The following is an 18588-nucleotide window of genomic DNA, read 5'->3' on the forward strand; positions in this document are numbered from 1 at the left end:
TGAGCTCTTACAATTAGACTATTCACTCTCATTTCCATATTTTTTTATACCTAGGAAAGCACTTGGAATGTACCAGGCATTCAAAAATTGCTTATTATTATCATTATTATTATTTATTTTTTTAAATAGGCTCTACACCCAATGTGGGGTTCAAACTCACAACCCTGAGATCAAGAGGTTCATGCTCTACTGACTGAGCCAGCCAGGTGCCCCCAAGAATTGCTTGTTGAATGAATACATGTACTGGGCACTCTGGTCACATATATGTTAACAGCAACAATTAATCATGATTTTATCTTATCAAATTATATTATGAATTAAAATAGTGACATTAAAGTCACACATTTTAAAGCTTTGTAATCAATTTTTAAAATTCTATTGAATATGTACTTTATTTTTTATTAAAATATATTTGACAAAAACATGAACCTCTTCCCAAATTTGGGTGTCATCCTTGTGCAGAGACCATTCTAATCTTCTCTGACCATTCCAGTTTCAAGACCATACGACCAAGCACTGACATGAACCTCCAAATAGCAGATATGTGTGTGTATATATATATATATATATATATATATATATATATATATATATATATATATATAATCATTTAAGTTATGTTTGAAGCATAAGCTTCATGTCACTTCTTATGAGCTCCAGAGAAATGGGGGGTAGGGTGACACTAAAGAAGCATAAGGCATAGGAATGGGAACTCTTTCCAGCGTGGATCAGACAAAGACAAAAACAAATCATCAGAAAACTAACACTGAATTCAGCAACAAATGAGAAGCTGAATCTGCATCTCTAATCTTCAAAACATTTCTAGGGTTGCACTGAGGAACATTGGGTCACAAGCTGCTTCCTTCCATGAATACTTGACTATATTTTAGCACTTACTTTAATTCATTTTAGGTAAGATCTTGGTTCTGCATGCCTTGAGACATGTCACTCTATGTTTATCCCAGTTAAGTGGAATTTTCCAATATTTTACCCAGGAGTTATTTAGAACCCCACTGAGTCAACTACTTGATTAAAATTAAGTTGATAATAAAGAATCAAAATCCTAACTATTTTTCTGACAAGTTATACTTTATTTGATCAAAATAATACCTAAGTTAAAGATACACAAAACCTAATATTGTAGCAGTAATTTTAACTGTATTGGTTAATATTCAGGAGGTAAAATTCCTAATCAAATAGAAAATTCATGTTATAAGGATTTTTAATTCCTGAGATTGTATACATTCCTTGGGTGTCATTTAAAAATCAGTCAGCTGGGTGGCTTTGTGTGTGTGTGTAGGTGTGTTTGTATACAAATACCTCAAATAGGGGCTCCTGGGTGGCTCAATCAGTTAAGCGTCTGCCTTCAACTCAGGTCATGGTCCCAGGGTCCTGGGATCAAGCCCCACATAGGGCTCCCTGCTCAGGGGAAGCCTGCTTCTCCCTCTCCCACTCCCCCTGCTTGTGTTCCTTCTCTCTCTGTCTCTCTCTGTCAAATAAATACAAATGGAAATATTTAAGAAAAAAACAAATACTTCAAATACCTTTAAATATATATATATTGAATTCCTTGATGCACAGGTAGGCAAAATAAAACCCTGATGAAATGTAATATCTTCATGGATTTTTTTTTTTCATGTCATTGAAATTCAGTCTGAGAGTATTTGGTGTGTTGCCTTAATGATAAACTCTTAACTACTCTAATCCTGATCATCTTGATAAGCGCTGTGGATAGTTCTAAGAGTGTTTGAAGGTGTCCCCTGTTTTAAATGTTAATCTGGACATCTTAATTAGGAATCAGTATTCAACACCATGATGATAAAGGGCCAGCCATTTATAGCGTCTGGGTATAACGGAAAGGAGAGAAAATGCTCCTGATTTTTGTGGTGTCACTGAAATCGTGTGGTGACAGGTAAAATAAGGCAAGACAGGTGAAAATCCAGATTTCTTATCCTACTTGCTTTTCCCTCATAGGGAAAAAAATTGCTATTGACCTGCCATCAATATGGCATCCCCATGAGATATTTTATAGATCCTATGCATCTCAATACTGGGTCACTGGTGCTCCCTTACCAGTTGCCATTTTATCTAAAATAACATGGTTTGGGAATAGACTGGATTCAGATGATTAAAATGGAACTGGAGCAGAAAACCCTTCATTGTATAATGACAAACACTGTAATTCTGAGATATAAACTTTGGTTCACCTAACTTGTCTGACTGTTGGAGGTTTTTACGCAGCTTCAGTGAAGATTGAACAAAGCTTTTGTCTCAATGACTATCACATATATGTCTGAATCTCATCCTTTTCTTGCATCTTATCCACATGTCTTTTAACTACTTACAGAAAGCTTTCGCTTAAATATCTCTTTGTAAAATCAAACTTGGCATGCCCCAGCCTTACCTCTTCTCTGTACCGTTAGGACCCTCCCCTTAGACAGGTGTCTTCTCTTCTCCAAATTTCCTTGTCTGCCAACAGTGTCAGTAGTCTCTCACTCCCCTGGAGAAAACCCTTTTTAATCTTCTTTTAACAAACCATCCCTTTCTCTGTGTTGGTCATCCCTTCCTCTCCGTGCTGAGGATAAAAGTGTGTCAGCCGCTCCTCCTGCCTCCTGTCTTCCTTCTCTTCTAAGGATGCTGTTAGTCCTGTCACTCATCACCCACCTCTCTTTGGCCTCTAATCTTGCTCATGTGTTGTTGTTGTTGTTGTTGTTTTTTCCTTTATTTTCCACACTTTTTCCTTTATCACTGTTTCCAACAAATAAAGTGGAGTCTTGATGGTCATGTGCTTAAGTTAAAGAGAGAGAGACATAGAGAGAGTATTTAAATAGTTCAGACAATTTTAAAATTTAGAGGGGCAGGCTGTTTTACTGCATAAGCATATGCCCTGGCGAGCACGAGAAGGAAAACACAAATCTCCCACTCTCTTGGTGGATGGTAGCGGATCAGGCTGTATTTCCTAAACTCACTGTTAATCCCAGGCTGATTCAGACTGTACACGATTTTTTTTTTTACTTCATGAAGTATCTTTATCTTTAGAGCCTCACTCTCTCATTCTACAAATGTCCCGCTATGCATGTTGATACCTTGTTTAAACACAGCTACAAAATAGCTCTTTTTCAGGATTTTCAACCACATAGGATAAAAATTCCTCTGCTTGTTTCTGTGAAGGTTGGCTTCATGGCTCCTCTCTCCTGCAGCCCCGCACACCGCATCCCCATCGGCTCTGTTCTCCCAGGCACGGTGCTCTTCATCACTGTGCATGTGCTCTCTTCTCCCTCTGTAGCTGCAGACCCTACAAGGTTCAGTATCCTTCCAAAGGGTTGCTTACTTTGGGAAGCCTGTTACCTCCCCTCCCAGTCTTTGTTTTCTCTTCTCCAGCTGTGCTGGTCGGCACAAACACAGATGTGCCCAGTTGCTAACTTCAAGCACGGACCCCATCAGCATGAACTAAGAAAAGGCCACCTGAGCCACACCTCAATTTGCAGATGCATCCTGACTCGTATGTTTGCTGGGAGGATCTAAGAACCACAGTGAGAATGGTCCTCAGCCACGTGTCACCGGCTCTGTGCACCGTGATGACCGGCCATAGCTTTAGTCCTCTCAAGAATCTCATGAGAGGAATGTTATTACCATTGCCATGTTACACTTGGGGTGACAGAGCGACACAGAGGTAAAGGAACGTGTACAAGATCACCCGCGTGGGGGAGCAGCGAGGAGGATCCAGGTTCATTGTCAAGTCGGGTAATGCAGATGAAAGCATTTTACAAGCTGTAAAATGCCAGGCACTTACGTTGCTAGTACGTCTTATTTCTGGGCCACCTGATGGTTAGAGACGTATTGTTCAAAACGAGCAATGTGTGATTTGGTTTTGTTCTTACAAGTTTGGAGTTATTGTTCTTCTTCCAGACTACACGATCCGGGGTATGTTCCTGCTTCAAAATTTCATTTTCATATTTCAGATTCGTATACATTATTTCTCTAAAGAAGTTAAGATTTTATAGTCCATTTGGGAATGTTATTTTATGCCCTATGATTTTACTCCCTAGTTATATTGCATATTGGGAATTCATTATATTTGCTGATACTTTTTCATAAAGGTGTTAAGGGAATTAATATAACAGAGTTTATAACAGAGTTTGAAATTGATTTGAGCTTCTTTGAAAAGCCCATACTGTTAATAAAAACATTATTTTCTTATCTGCTTTACAACCTCACCACTATCATTCTCTTACAGTGGGAGACCCCAAAGGGATCAATTCATGATTTGTTCTTTTATGCAGAGAAGAAAAAATTCAGTAACCCAGGGGTGGTTGATAAAGGGAATAATTTCATGGCTTAGGCTATCTGGAAGTGTTCTCTTTGTGTGTGTTATAGATTTGAAAACTAAATGGAGTTCTTTATAATTATAGAATGATTCTGGACACTGAGGCAAACTACCTGTGTCCCAAGTTAAAAAAAAAAAAATGTCATCAGGGCAATCGGTACTTAACTAGAGCACAGAGTCCAAAATCAGTTTTTTTTTTGTAATGACAATTATATCATTTTTCAACAAAGGTGATCATCCTTAGAATTTAATACTATTTGTTATTGGTTTTTCAAAAGGCTTTAGGAGTAATATGCATAATTTTACTTCTCAGAGCCTCCCTGCCATGCCACAGGACACAATTTTGCATTTTAGTACTGATTTCTTGGACCTGCAGCAAGTTACACTTTTCTTCAAGGATTTATGTGCTATTTATATAAATTGTTCTGAAATACCTATTAGCATTGAGAAAATTAGACTAATTTCTAGTACAGTTGGCCCTTGAAATACATGGGTTTAAACTGCCTGGGTCCACTTGTACACAGATTTTTTTCGATAAAAACAGCACAGTATTGTAAATGTATTTTCTCTTCTTTATGATTTCCTTCATAACATGTTTTCCTCTAGTTTTCTTTATTATAAGAATATAGCATATAATACATAGAACATACAAATAATGTATTAATCGACTCTTCATGTTATTGGTAAGGGTCCCAGTCAACAATAGGCTATTAAGAGGCTTGGAGGAAAGCCAAACTGATACACGATTTTCAACACTGTGGGGATCGGTGTCCCTAACCCCTGCATTGTTCAAGGGTCACCTGTAGATGTAACCACTCCATATTAAATTTAATGACAATTTTCTGAAGACCTAACATTATTTTAAGCGAATATACTATTAATATTAGGTCTTCATGGCATATGAAAGTTATACATATCAAACATGTACACACTCTTTTTATAAAAAAAATATTTTATTTATGTATTTGAGAGAGAGAGAGCACAAGCAGGGGGGAAGGGCAGAGGGAGAGGGAGAAGCAGGCTCCTGATGTGGAACTCGATCCCAGGACCCTGGGATCATGACCCGAGCCGAAGGCAGACGCTTAACTGACTAAGCCACCCAGACACCCCAAAGTGTCAAAACATATTTGCATAAGAATTAAAATGAAAAAAACAATACTAGATTGTAAGTGTATGCACACATAAGAGGAAGAAAAGGAAGAAGCATAAACCCATAAACCTTTAAGGATTTTATCTAAAAGTAATTAAACCCATCTTCATGCCAATTTAAGAAGGGTCACTGTGGGGCGCCTGGGTGGCTCAGTCATTAAGCGACTGCCTTCGGCTCAGGTCGTGATCCCAGGGTCCTGGGATCGAGCCCCGCGTTGGGCTCCCTGCTCAGCGGGAAGCCTGCTTCTCCCTCTCCCACTCCCCCTGCTTTTGTTCCTGCTCTCGCTGTCTCTTTCTCTGTCAAATAAATAAATTAAAAAATATTTAAAAAAAAAAAGAAAGTTAATAGTTTAAAAAAAAAAAGAAGGGTCACTGTGGTTCCAGAATTTGCTCCCTTTCTTTTCCAAATGGTTTCCATTGACTACGGGAGGCTAGGCAGAGGAGGAATCATCTTTAACCCAACCCAGGAGGCTACCCTTGTTTGGTCCCCAGCCACTCTGGTTCCCCCACCCAAGGGGCACCTGCTGCCCCAGGAGTACTAACAGCTGTCAACACGTTGAATATGGAGGGGATATAGATGGTCCTTTTCAATTGGCAGCTTCTCCACATGCCCTTCTCTCTTACGAAACAAGCTTTCCTTGCCTAGGTAATAACAGCATGTTGGGTTTTTTTTTAATTTTTTAGAGGGGGAGGGGGCAGAGGGAGAGAGAGAATCTTAAGCAGACTCTGTGCCAAATGCAGAGCCTGACCTGGAGATCGATCTCATGACCCTGAGATCATGACCTGAGCCAAAATCAAGAGTTGGACGCTTAACCGACTAAGCCACCCAGGCGCCGCCCCATAGCATGTTACATTTTAAAATATTTTTTTCCAGTATCACAAGATTAAGGCAAAAGTATTCTGAAATTCCGTGTACCCATCACCTAACTTCCATAATTACCAACATCTTACCAATTGCGTTTTAAGAATAGAGCGTTTTAAAATAAGTCACAGATATCTTATTTCACGCACAAATATGTGTCTCTAAGAAATACTTTTTAAAAAATATTTATTTATTTATTTTAGGGAGGGAGAGGGAGTGCAAGCCAGGAGTAGGTGGAGGGGCAGAGGGAGAGGAAAAGAATCTCAAGCAGACTCCCTGCTGAGTGTGGAGCCCAATGATCCCACGAACCTGAGATCATGACCTGAGCCGAGACCAAGAGTCTGATGCTCACCTGACTGTGCCACCCAGGGGCCCCTCTAAGACATACTTAAGAAACTTAACTACAACATCATTATCATACTTAGCACAAATAACTTATTATTATTATTATCGTTACACAATATCCATGACGCATTTTTTTGTTGTCTCAAAAATATCTTGAGTCATAAATCTATTCCAATTGGATTCAAAGGACTTCTACTCTTTGCATTTGGTTTTTATATCTCTAAGACCCATTTAGTCTATCGGTCGTTTCCTCCTTTTTCCCTCCCACTACTCATGTATTGAGGAGGAAGGGTTATTTGTCCCACAGAATATGGTACATTCTGGACCAGTCTGATTGCATCCTCTTTGGTCATTGTTCTCCTGTCTCCTTTATTTCCTAAATATTGATAGTTCTACCTAGGGACGAACTGGACTAAAGACGTGTGTGTGTGGCGGCGGGGGGAAGGACCCTCCATGAATAGTGCTGTACTTCCTATTAACTCTGTATCCTGAGCTCACAATACTTGGTTATCCTCCTTGTAATGATGGTGAGGTGGAATGGGGCTCACCTGTTCCAGCACGGATGCTCCGTTATAGCTTACTCTACCAACACAGACCTGGTGGGCAGATAACTCACTGAACATCGTTACCTTGTCAAAGGGCCCTCCTGGTAATGTGCTTAAGTTTGAGTCAAAAACACCGCTTTGTTCTACCTCTGCTAAACCTATCGGGCAGAGCTCCAGGTGATTTTCGGCCAGTATAAACACACTTTGCTCTCCGGACTCCTAGAGAACATTTGGATCGGGCCCTGGGAATGTCAGTCCCTCCTGCAACAGAGGGGACTGGATGCCTCACTTAAGATACCGAGCCCAAAACGAAGGAAGGTTTCTCCCATCGCCCGCACCTCAGACTCTGTAAAGCATGTTGAATTTTGCCAAACATGGAGATGATACCGGGTCGTATATATTTCAAAAAAAAAAAAAAAATGCTCGCCGTCTTTTGCCACTTGGTCCAGAGAAACTTCACATACTGCATTATTTGGATTGGGCCATTATAACAAAACACCCCAGATGGGGTGGCTGAAACAAGAGAAATGTATTTTCTCACAGTTCTGGACATGGGAAGTCCACAGTCAAGTTCCTGGCCAATTCTGGCAGGGGTGGACTGTGCAGGCATTTACATCACCCAACCAAATCTCAGAGAGCCTCAGCTCAGTGCCCTCCACTCTACCCTGTTTGGGGGTGGTTACAAATCACATGGAGTCAGGCTCTTACACAAGAATATCTCACAGTGATTGTGATACAGAGGGATCCCAGCACATTGGCAAAAGACGGCGAGCATTTTTCTTTTGCCATCATGGTTGTTACGGAAGGTAGTGCTGGAAAAGAAGCTAGAACCCCACATAACACAGAGCCGATACCTCACCAAAAGTGGAGAAAGGCAGTTGCAAACGAGGGGGTTGTCGTCACTCCAAATCTGACTTATCCCTCATCATCAAATGGTTATTCATGGCAGAACACAAGTGCTTCCAAATCCGAGCAGTGATATTGTAGTACACGTTTTACCTGCACCTGTTACTTGTTATCTCATAGCTCCTCATTCAAAATACAGTTAAAAATACTAAGAAGAAGATAAAACACTGGCAAAACTAATCCAAATGGCATTTCATCATTTGCTCTACTAATATTTGCTTATTTTTTTTCAGGGATATGCATTATGGTAGTTGTTATAACCCTTTACAAAGCCAGCATTACTTTTAAATCATATAGTTTTACATAGTGTTCACAAAAATAATCCATTTTATTATATGTTAACAGAAAGCATATTTCTACTTTTTTAAAATCATATATAGTTTTATTTGCCTCATTCTTAAGTAAATATGACATAACACATTTAAGCCATAAAGTAATAGTACCATACCTTTCTTAGGCATTAAATATATTTTGATCTGATCTCTTATAAGCATAAAGATCACAGAATAAGCATGCCCATACACAGCTACTTTCTTTCTGAAACAAGAAAAATAACCACATCACATATACCATATTCCACAAAAATTTCTGCTATTGTCAGCAAAGTCACATAGCTCAAATTCTTGGCAGTATTTGTTTGAAATAAAATGTCACATTGACCTCAAGGGTAGAAGCTTTAAAAATGGAAGAAGTAAATCTAAAGAAAAAAAAAAAAAAAAAAAGACACTTATCCAGTACTCACTGAATTTTTAAAATTTATTTTAAATTGTCAGAGATGTTTAAATCCTAAGTTCTAATTACAGAAAGGCAAAAAAAAAATGTTTTCCTATGGTTTTTCTAAACCATATGTATGTATAGATTGATGAGGGAACTTTTGATATTGGGTAAGAATCATGAAGCCCTCCAGAGTTTTGAACGGTAAATGCTATGTTTCATAAACTAAGTATCCTATATTGCTGTAATGATCAAGTCCTCCACATCCCTCCAAACTTCTATAATCTCCTCCCTCTACCAATCTACTAGTATACTATCACTTCAGTTTTCACCCTTCCTTTTGTCTTCCCATACTCCCAAGTGAGATGTGGGCTCTCAGAGGATGAGGAGGTGCTTACCCTGCTTGCAGAGCACCGAGCGCAGAGCTGGTGTAAGTATGGTCTGAGCTCACTGATCACATGTGTGTTTTAGATATCTTGGTCTCTTTTCCTGGTGACCCTATCTCTTGTTCACACAGTACCTTCCTTAGGGGGCCACTCACAAGGACACATTTCCTTTTGAATTGCAGTTTGGGGATTAACCCTAAATATCAAAATGGCGGCAGAATTCTCTTGAGGCTGTTATAGGGCTTTTGGGTTTCCACATATGGTAGGCCTGTCTTGCTTGGCCTCTCTGTTGTACTTATCGCCATTTCCCAAATGCCTGACATCCCTAGAAATGTAAATTTTAGGTAAGTGCGTTAATGCTCTATTTCTCCTTTAGTCTCATGCTTTCAGAGATTGTCTCAGAAGGAACACTCTATGACCTAAAGTGGCTACAACAATAGAGGCTTGTTTCTCTCAACCTCAAGAAGTCTAAAGATAGGGATCCCGTGTTCCCTTAATGGAGCAAACACATCAGGCTTCTGGGTGGGTTTCATAAGCGTATTCCTGGCTTGCGTGTCCTCCTGGAGGACTCTCCTCTCAGGACAAGGTCCAGGGTAGTGAGAGAGGGCTGGGGATTCATAGTGGAGGAACATCTTTCCAAGATATGCCCCCACAGACTTTCTTACCTGTTGTATTGGCCGTGATTGGGTCATATGCCCATATCCTAGAAACTACCAGGTAGCTGGTAAAGTGAGTCCTTGGTGTCAAAAGCCTTTGTTATAGGGAGAGATTTGTACTAACAAGGAAGAAAAGTGAGCAAAGCCTCCATGTAACAACCAAAACTGCGCATTCTCTGCTCTTACTTGAGCATACGCAAATTATTTTCGGGACTAGGATGGTGAAGCTTGACCTACTGCCTAGTCAATGCTCCTGAAGCAGACTTTTCTGCACTAAGGATGAGTTTTTACTCTCATAGAGCTCAGAAGCAACCTGCTTAAGTGATCCACAGAGAGTAGAAAAGAGGAAAGAGCACATATCGCTCTTAGAATGAAAGCCTCTGCTTTTCTGAGCAAGTAACACAACACACCTGTTGGGTAACACACCTGAGCAAGGTGCCCCCTGCCCCCCAGTCTCCATGACCCTTGACCCAGTTGGCAGAGAATGTCCTGTGTCCCAGGGCACTCACACTTGCCTTTCTCTTCCCCATCCTGTTTCTCAGTGATGCTCCATGCTCCTGTCCTGCACAGCCCTTGCATTCGCTGGTAGGAAACATTCTCACTTGGGCTGCGGACATCCCCTTCTTCAAGAGGGCTTCCCTCCAACAGGCTGAATCCACACACCCCTCACTCTTCTAGAAGCAACTGTGTGCGTGGCAGGGGATTTGGACATTGTTCAAACATATCATGTTATATTTCCCAGAAGGATTTCCACCAACCGTCTGCAGGGAGAGGGATTCTGGAATAGGTGCTAGAGCACTTTGAGGCACCTGGTCCTTCCGCTTGTTCCTGGCATCACAGGGAGAAGATTGCACCTGTCCTGTTCCCTCCTAAAACGAAGGCTGGTGCATCTTCCAACAACTCATCTCTCTCGGTTCGGCTTTGAAAATGTTAGAAGCTGTGGTCTTCTTTCTTGCTATCAGAGCCAGCCTCTCTTGCTTTCTAACATAATAGCTAACTTTATAATTGCAAGTTTATGCTAAGTTATTAATGGTTTAGAATGGATGAATGTACAGTAGAAGGGTGTGTGTGTGTGCATGTGTGTTTCATAGACTCCACTTTATTAACTGGCAGGATTAAGGGGCTCCTTTGATGCTTCCTGTCTGAGGCACTGGCATGCTGAGCTCTCACCACCAGGGGGCTCCTCCCAGGACCTTGCTCAGGTGTGTTACCCAACAGGTGTGTGGCAGGTTCCTCCAGAATTAGTTTGTACCAAAGCTATTATGGCTGTGTCATTTGCCACCGTAATTTTTTAATTTTAATAAACATTATATAAACCAATGAAATATGAGTTTAAAAAAGAGAGCTATTGTAACCAAAAAAAAGCTAAAAATAAAAAATTACTGTCAAGTTAGCTTGACAAGAGGACTGCAAACAACTGTGAGGGAAACTTTTTAAAGGAATAGGAGGATAATGCATTCAATAACCTTCAGGTATCTTAAGTTCTTGCCCCACCTTATAGTAACCAAAAACTGACTGTTCTAGATGAAAATTGATGAGTTATTTATTTTATTAGTATTAATATTAGTATTAGTATTAGTATTAGTATTAGTATTATTTTAAAGCTGTCTTGTCTGTGGACCAATACTCAAAAGAAAGGAGTTAACTTTAGAACTAAAGTTTGAACCATTAATGTACATTTTCATGTGCGGAGTTAAAAAGAACTGGTCAAAAGAAATGCAAGCTAATTCTTATGATTTCTCTCTTTAACTGATTCTTTTAATCTAAAGAAAACAAAAAGATAAGAGAGCATTTGCTGTGTCAATGCCCCTACACATGGCATTTGCAATCTGAGAGATGCATCAAGACCCACAAGACAGCAAATTCCAGACCTGATGTTTTGGGGCTAAACTGTGTGAAGGCCAGCTTGTGCCTCCCAGTTCACAGAGAACCCACCCTTCCTGCAGGTCAGGAATGTGGGTGGGAAGCAGGGGATGTGGCGTAGGGCTGTGCTGTATGGATTTTGGGCACCATGAGGGCTCTGGGTCAACTGGTAAACCTGTTGAGTACACCCTGAGCCCTGTTCTGTTCTACTCAAGGACCAAAACTTTCTACTACCTGCTGGGATGCTCAGTGCCCCCTGTGTTTGCTTTGACCTGGGACTCAGCCATTCTTGCTTAGTTCTCCTTGAATGGATCGCTCACACCCAGCAAATCAAAGACTGACATGTTGAAAAAGATGTGTTTGTTCTCTGAGTATAAACAGAAATTTAGCTTCTCTCTCAAACTACTCATATAATCATTACTAATTCCTAATTTTCAATTTAATTTCTCTTAATATTGTAGATTTAAAGTTTTGTTTTCTCTTGATATTTTTAAAGTTTTATTTCTTTATTTTAGAGAGAGAGAGAGAGAGTGCTCATGCGTGTGTGAGCAGGGACAGGGGCAGAGGTAGAGGGAAAGAAAATCCTTAAGCAGACTCCCTGCTGAGCACGGATCCCGATGCAGGATTCAGTCTCACAACCCCAAGATCATGACCTGAGCCGAAATCAAGAGCCGGACGCTCAACCGACTGTACCACCCAGGCGCTCCTGTTTTTTCTTGATTTTTTCGAATGCTGTTTACCCTACCGTCTGTAACATTTTTTACCTAAACATATACACATATATATACCTACACCTAACATTTACACAGACATACGATATGTGCACTTGATCTAAATCAAAGATATTTCAACTTGACAACAAATATTTATCTTTCCAAATTCCACTATAAAGTATTACATAATTTTATAAATCTTTATATTTGTGTTATCTCTAAATATTGGCTAATAATGTCATTTTAAATCAGTACCCACAAAGTATAGTTTACAGTTCAAACTGGAGATGAGTACTCAGATGCTAACACTGAAAAGGATGCTGTGTTCAGTGATGTGCGTGTGTACACGTGTGTGTGTTGTAGAGGTGAGTGGGAGTGGGTGGTACCAGGGTTTCCTGAAAAAACCTGCTATTCTAACACAAATGAGACGTGATTATGGCCATTTCTGCCTCGCTGGGTGTTATTCACCCAGCCCCTCTGTGCAGTAACATGGACTTTTCACATCAGTGATCCTGGTTCAGATCATATATTTTATGTGACAACTGTAGGCTGTCATGGGTGAAATGAAACTGTCAGTTCTAGACAAGAGAGCAAGTGCTGATTGTTACCAGGGATGCCGTCAGGATGGAGATTGTCATTCCTGGGAATGAGGATGAAAATAAATATAGAATGAAATCTATCAGATATGCGTTGGTCATTAGACTTGTATTACTATGTAGGGATGAGTCATCATCAGGACCCTTGTGGGACACCACTGAGACATGGCTCACCCCGGGAGCTGTTGCTTTTCAAACTTGGCACATGATTGCTACTGCCTGTGCTGTGAAGAGGGGACTCACTGGGCTGGGTGGTCTACAGGAGGAACAATCTAGAAGCACTATTACCTCACTCCTTTTAAGCCATTGCTGGTTTAAAATGCATTTGTATTTACACAGGACAAAAATATAAGCAAGCAACCTGTAGACATAGATTATGTCTGTGAAAATATGTTTTTAAACTTTGAAATGTATAACTTTTTAGTTTTTCAGTTGATGAAGGATACCCACGGAGAAGTGAAGCTTGGCGTTGATGAAGGTCTTAACGCAGTTCTGTTTTCTGATAGAAACCCTTTTTAAGTGTCTCTTATTGGTGAGAAATGTCCATATTACATAGTACTTTGAAGGTAGATCTAGTAGGATTTTCCAGTGGGTAAGCTTTAGGATAAAAAGAGGCAAGGTTGACAAAGGATTCTGGTCTAGCAAACCAAAGGATGCAGCCATTTGCTGGACGTGTTTACTACAGGGGTTGGGGTCAGGTGGGAAGCATAAGAGTGGGGACGCCAGAGGTCCTAAGGGCTTGTGAGATACTCAGAAGGAGAGCTGTGTGGTCAGTGGGATGGAGGCGTCCCACGATCAGGTCAGAGGTGAGGACTGGCAACCGTGTGACTGTCACTAAGGTCATGAGAAGGATAGCTGGTGAGATCCCTCTGTAGAAGGGCTGGGGCTTACGTACTGGAAGTGAGGAGGTGGTGTTCTCATTGAGCCTTTGCTGTCCTTTCTCTGAGAGGCTGACAGATGGTTTGACACCATGAGCTCTACTGGTGGAGCGATGGTGGTTTGCTCCTGGGCGTCCACAGTCAGCAGCTCAACCCTTGAATGACAAGCATCACATACATTTAGTATAAGTGACAGCCCTCTGCGAGCACAGAATGGAGGCCAGACAGGAGCCTGGGCAGGGTGAAGCCTCGTTAGCCCTCTGTTTCCAGCAGCTCTGTTTGGCTTTGCGTCTATTCTTTTTGCCACAGCACAGTTTCAATTAAAGCATAGCAAACACTTGATAATCAAGGTATAATTGCTTTTCTATTTCAGTTTGGGACTCACTTATCCTTTGTAGCATACCTTGTAAATTAAGATGATTTCAAAAAAATAGAAAATATATCAGACTGCATGTGCCGTGGAGGAAGCAACCAGATAAATAGCAATCAACACAATGTGTACGTAGGTGAAAAATTGATAAAACATCTAGAAAGAGGGACACCTGGGTGGCTCAGTCAGTTAAGCATCCAACTCTTGGTTTCAGCTCAGGTGGTGATCTCAGGGTCGTGGGAACAAGCCCCGCATCAGGCTCCCTGCTCCCTGCAGAGTCTGCCTCCTCTCCCTCTCTCCCCCTGCCCCTGCTCACACACTCTCTCTTTCTCTAAAATAAATAAATAAATCTTTAAAAAATCCTAGAAAGATACTCCAACTTATTCAACAACTTATATAGTGTGTCACATGTTGATATTAGTGACTTGAATATCCCTGATGGATTTTAACATCAGTTCTAAAAGTAGACATTTAGATTTCCTATAACACTTAATGAAATGTAGGTAGATTTGTCATTTTTTTTTCTTTTTAATTACTCCAAGATTAATATTAAGTTTGAGATCCAGATTCAGGCTGCAGAAAAAAAAAATAAATAAATATGTAAGGCAGAGAAAATACCAAAGGTCAGTGTGAGCATGTCATTGCCCAGAGGTATTTGCTGAGACCAAAGGTTACATTGTAACCTGGATCTTACAATATTCCTGTTGAACCATTTACTGCCATGGAGTCCCAGAAGGGAACCAGGAAAAAAACAAAACAAAACAAAAACAAAAACCTGAGTTTTCAATGGTATTATTCCATTTACTAGCTGTACGTCTTTGAGTAGCACATATTTTGAAAACTGATATAAAAAGAGCCTCAAGTGCCCAGCACAGGTCTGGGCTTGCAGCAAGAGTTCTAAAAAACATAGCTGCTATTAGACTGGGTCATTTAGATGGAAACATAGTAACATCGTGTATCAAGGGCAAATGACGAGCCACACAGCATCATGCTGTAGCATAAGACACCTAAGGAGAGATGGTATGGTTCTAACAGCGCGCTACATGAAACAAAGAAGCAAAAAACCACCTTAGAGGTGATGTGTCTGTCCAGCCTGTAACAGGTGCCAAGGCTCAGCCTGCTCCCAGATTCCTTTTCTGGCACTTGCTGCGGCCGTCTATGTCCAAGGCAGGTCCCTTTTTTCGTGTTTGCACCTAGAAGGCTTTGTTTGGGGGAAATTCATTAAAATCCTTTGGAAAACCAAAACAAAATCCAAAAATGAATTTCTGTACTCTGAAACCAGAGGGAAAATAGATCATTTGCAACTCTCAGCTACTTTTCAGGAGCTCCAAATTCTTCAACACTTGCTGCACTTTTTACAAGTGCTTCTGTCCCTCAACAAAGCAGGTATTCAGGTATTAAAATCTCGGTGTGAAAAATTCCCTGTCACAACCACGATATTGGTGAACATTGCAGTAATTATTGTTTCAGAAAGGAAATTTTCAGGACAGTTTGATTTATATAACTTTAGAAAAAGGGAGAATTGCAAAATAAAAAGAGATTGCTTCTCTACCAGAGCTAAATGTTTATACATAAGTTTTTGTTTATATTTTTATAATATAAATGTATACGTAAAAATAAGTACATATAAATTTATATACGTTCTGTTTCTACATGCTGAAAATTAACAGTTTGCCCACGTTCATCCATAATCTCCAAAGTATTTCAGGAAAAAAAATACCATTTTACAAAATCTTAAAGAATAAAGTTGTTATGTACATCTTAATGCATTTGAAAAGTAATATGCTACATTGAAAAATATCTACATGATACGACAAGAGTTACATAAATATCACACCTTAGTAGTAGGATATTCCCCTTCTAATGTGTTTACCTTTAATTTTTTTCAGAATAAATGATCATTTTAGTACAATTCTTTAAGAACATTTTCGTATATTATAATTTAAAAATGTAAATGTCCGATGCCTCTGGTGCTTATAGGGGGTTATTCACTATGCTGTAAACAGCTGATGATGAAATGAACCACAACTGGACACTAATAAAGAAGAAACACCATGTAGATGTTTTAGAGGGGAAAATACTGCATTGTTAAATAGCCTCCACATGCAGATGTTACCAGATATGAAGCACATTAAAAGATAACTCTCAATATTTTTCAGGAATTAAAGCTCTTTGCAGTTCCCAAGCTCAGGCGACAGAAAGACATTAATATACCTTCAGAAAACTTGGCGAATTGTTGTAATGAATGTCACAGAACATTAGCTAGGTTGGCAGATTGCATTCCCCTAGTACTTTCGAAGTTCAGGTAAGCAAACTTGTCCACGCTAACACGATCCTTTTAATAGAACCTTAATTGTAAGAAAACAAATACAGGTTTTCTCAGGAAGGCTGATACTGTAGATTGGCTGCTGAATACCAAAGCCAACTCCGTTCCTGGGCAGAAACTGGAATGCACGTGTGCATGCACACGCACACACACGCACATATACATACACATACACACACACCCCAGGCTGCCTTGCACTAGGCTTCTGGACTTGGTTCCTTCCATCGGAATGATTCCTGGGGATGTTTTGTTCAGGAACTGAGTCACTAGTTGTGTGAAGTGGGCCGTAGGAGGTACATCTTGGGCATGGGGTGTGCCCTGTTGGCGTCGGCATACTGATCCAGGCCTCCCGAGCGTGATAGCACCTGCTCGTTTCTGGAGCAGGGGTCCCTGCTTCCACCCCTTCCAGCCTCAGCTGTGATTTGAGCATGTCCTGGATGGGAGAGGGAGGGAGGAAGGGGGGTAACGGCAAGAGAAAAGGACAAACCGAGTGAACCATGCAATGAGCAAAAGAAGAGACTGGTCCTGAGCCACACTCACTTAAATTCGGAGAGATGAGGGCTTCGTGGCTGGTGCACAGGCTTTTATGTTGGAGCCTCGAGTTTGTGTGAGACAATAGGAGATTTAAAAAAATGGAGTGGCGCATGGTGAATTTGGAAAAACAAGAAAGACTTCGGAAAGGTTGTGGAATGCTTTAGAATGCTTTCATGTAAGGAATTACTGAATCGGGCAGACTTGCATCTGGTCCTTGCTCTGCCCTTCCTGGCTTGTACAGGGTAAGCTAGTGGTTTGCTGTGTCTGAATCTCTACCTCCTCCGTCCTCATCTATGCAGCGCCCCTATGCTGGCCTCGACCTCCCCACCTTGAAAATGAGACTGTGGGTGGGATAATTCCATTGGCATGTGCAGGGGTGGGTGGATGGGGGCTGTTTCCAGCACTATGGAATATTTAACATCTTGGTTTTGCCCATGAATGACACTAGCAGTCCCCACTTGTGACCTCCTGGAATGTCTCCAGACATTGTCAAATGTCCTCTCTATGGCTAATTTGCCCTGATTGAGAACCACTGGTGTAACCTTCCGAAAGTTTCCAGTCACATTGACTCTACCCCTCTCTAGAGTCACGACCTTGTGACCCAGGACATCCCCTCCCCAGTATTTTTTTTTCTTTTTATGGAGAATTTCTTATAATGATACCAGAAATAAACACCTTATATTATATGGTTCCAAGCTTATTTTGACTTTGATTTTTTTTTTTAAATGAGAAATCTTTGAAGCAACAAGACATTTGACATGAATGGAAAACCATAGATTGATTTATTTTAGAATAAGTTACCCTATTTAGAGAAAGCCTTTCCTATAAGGTGTAATAACAATATGAAGTGTTGTTAAAAATATCTTGGCTTTTATAACAATAAGCAAAAAATGTTGAATCTCTCATCAAGCAGGGTATGCAAATTTTTAAAGTAAAAGTGAATTTTTTAAAGTAAATATAAAATCAAAAGTTGAGTGAGGGAGAGAGGGTATATCCACAGAATCAGGTTTTCTCCACCACATCTCTATTCGATGTCAATAAAATGTGCCCTTGACCACCTTGTAGAAGAGGCGAATGAAATGTAAGATGATCTTCTACACATCCCAGTTAACTCATGGAAAGAAAAGGAGAGAAGACAGGGGTTACGGAACAGGGGATAGAGAAAGTTTCCAGCTGTGGGAGCAGAGTCCCAAATAAAGTAGTACGTTCTCTTCTTACTGGACACCTCCTGTCTGCAGCTGGAACATATCCATCGTATCTTTGCCCTCCATTCCCAACCATGCAGGTATGTCTGGGTCATGACTGGTTGCACAACAAATAGCAATATGATCTGCCCCTTGGCCAACTTCAGCTGTTTACAGTAGGTCTCAATGCTTTATGAAGAGATGTATGTCTTACGCAAACAAACCAAGCAGAGG

At 40.5% G+C, this 18588-nt stretch overlaps 1 non-coding gene across 1 annotated transcript; it reads right to left on the minus strand.

Moving 5' to 3' along the window:
* Positions 1 to 417: 417 nt before the first annotated feature.
* On the minus strand, positions 418 to 524 carry LOC123849133 (U6 spliceosomal RNA). Its single transcript, XR_006791967.1, has one exon. It is a non-coding gene; the product is annotated as a U6 spliceosomal RNA (small nuclear RNA).
* Between the last annotated feature and the right edge of the window lie 18064 nt (positions 525 to 18588).

This window comes from Mirounga angustirostris, unplaced genomic scaffold, assembly GCF_029215605.1.
Source record: "Mirounga angustirostris isolate CCGP_5_RB_7025 unplaced genomic scaffold, mMirAng1.0.hap1 SCAF_2, whole genome shotgun sequence".
Taxonomy (NCBI): Eukaryota; Metazoa; Chordata; class Mammalia; order Carnivora; family Phocidae; genus Mirounga; species Mirounga angustirostris.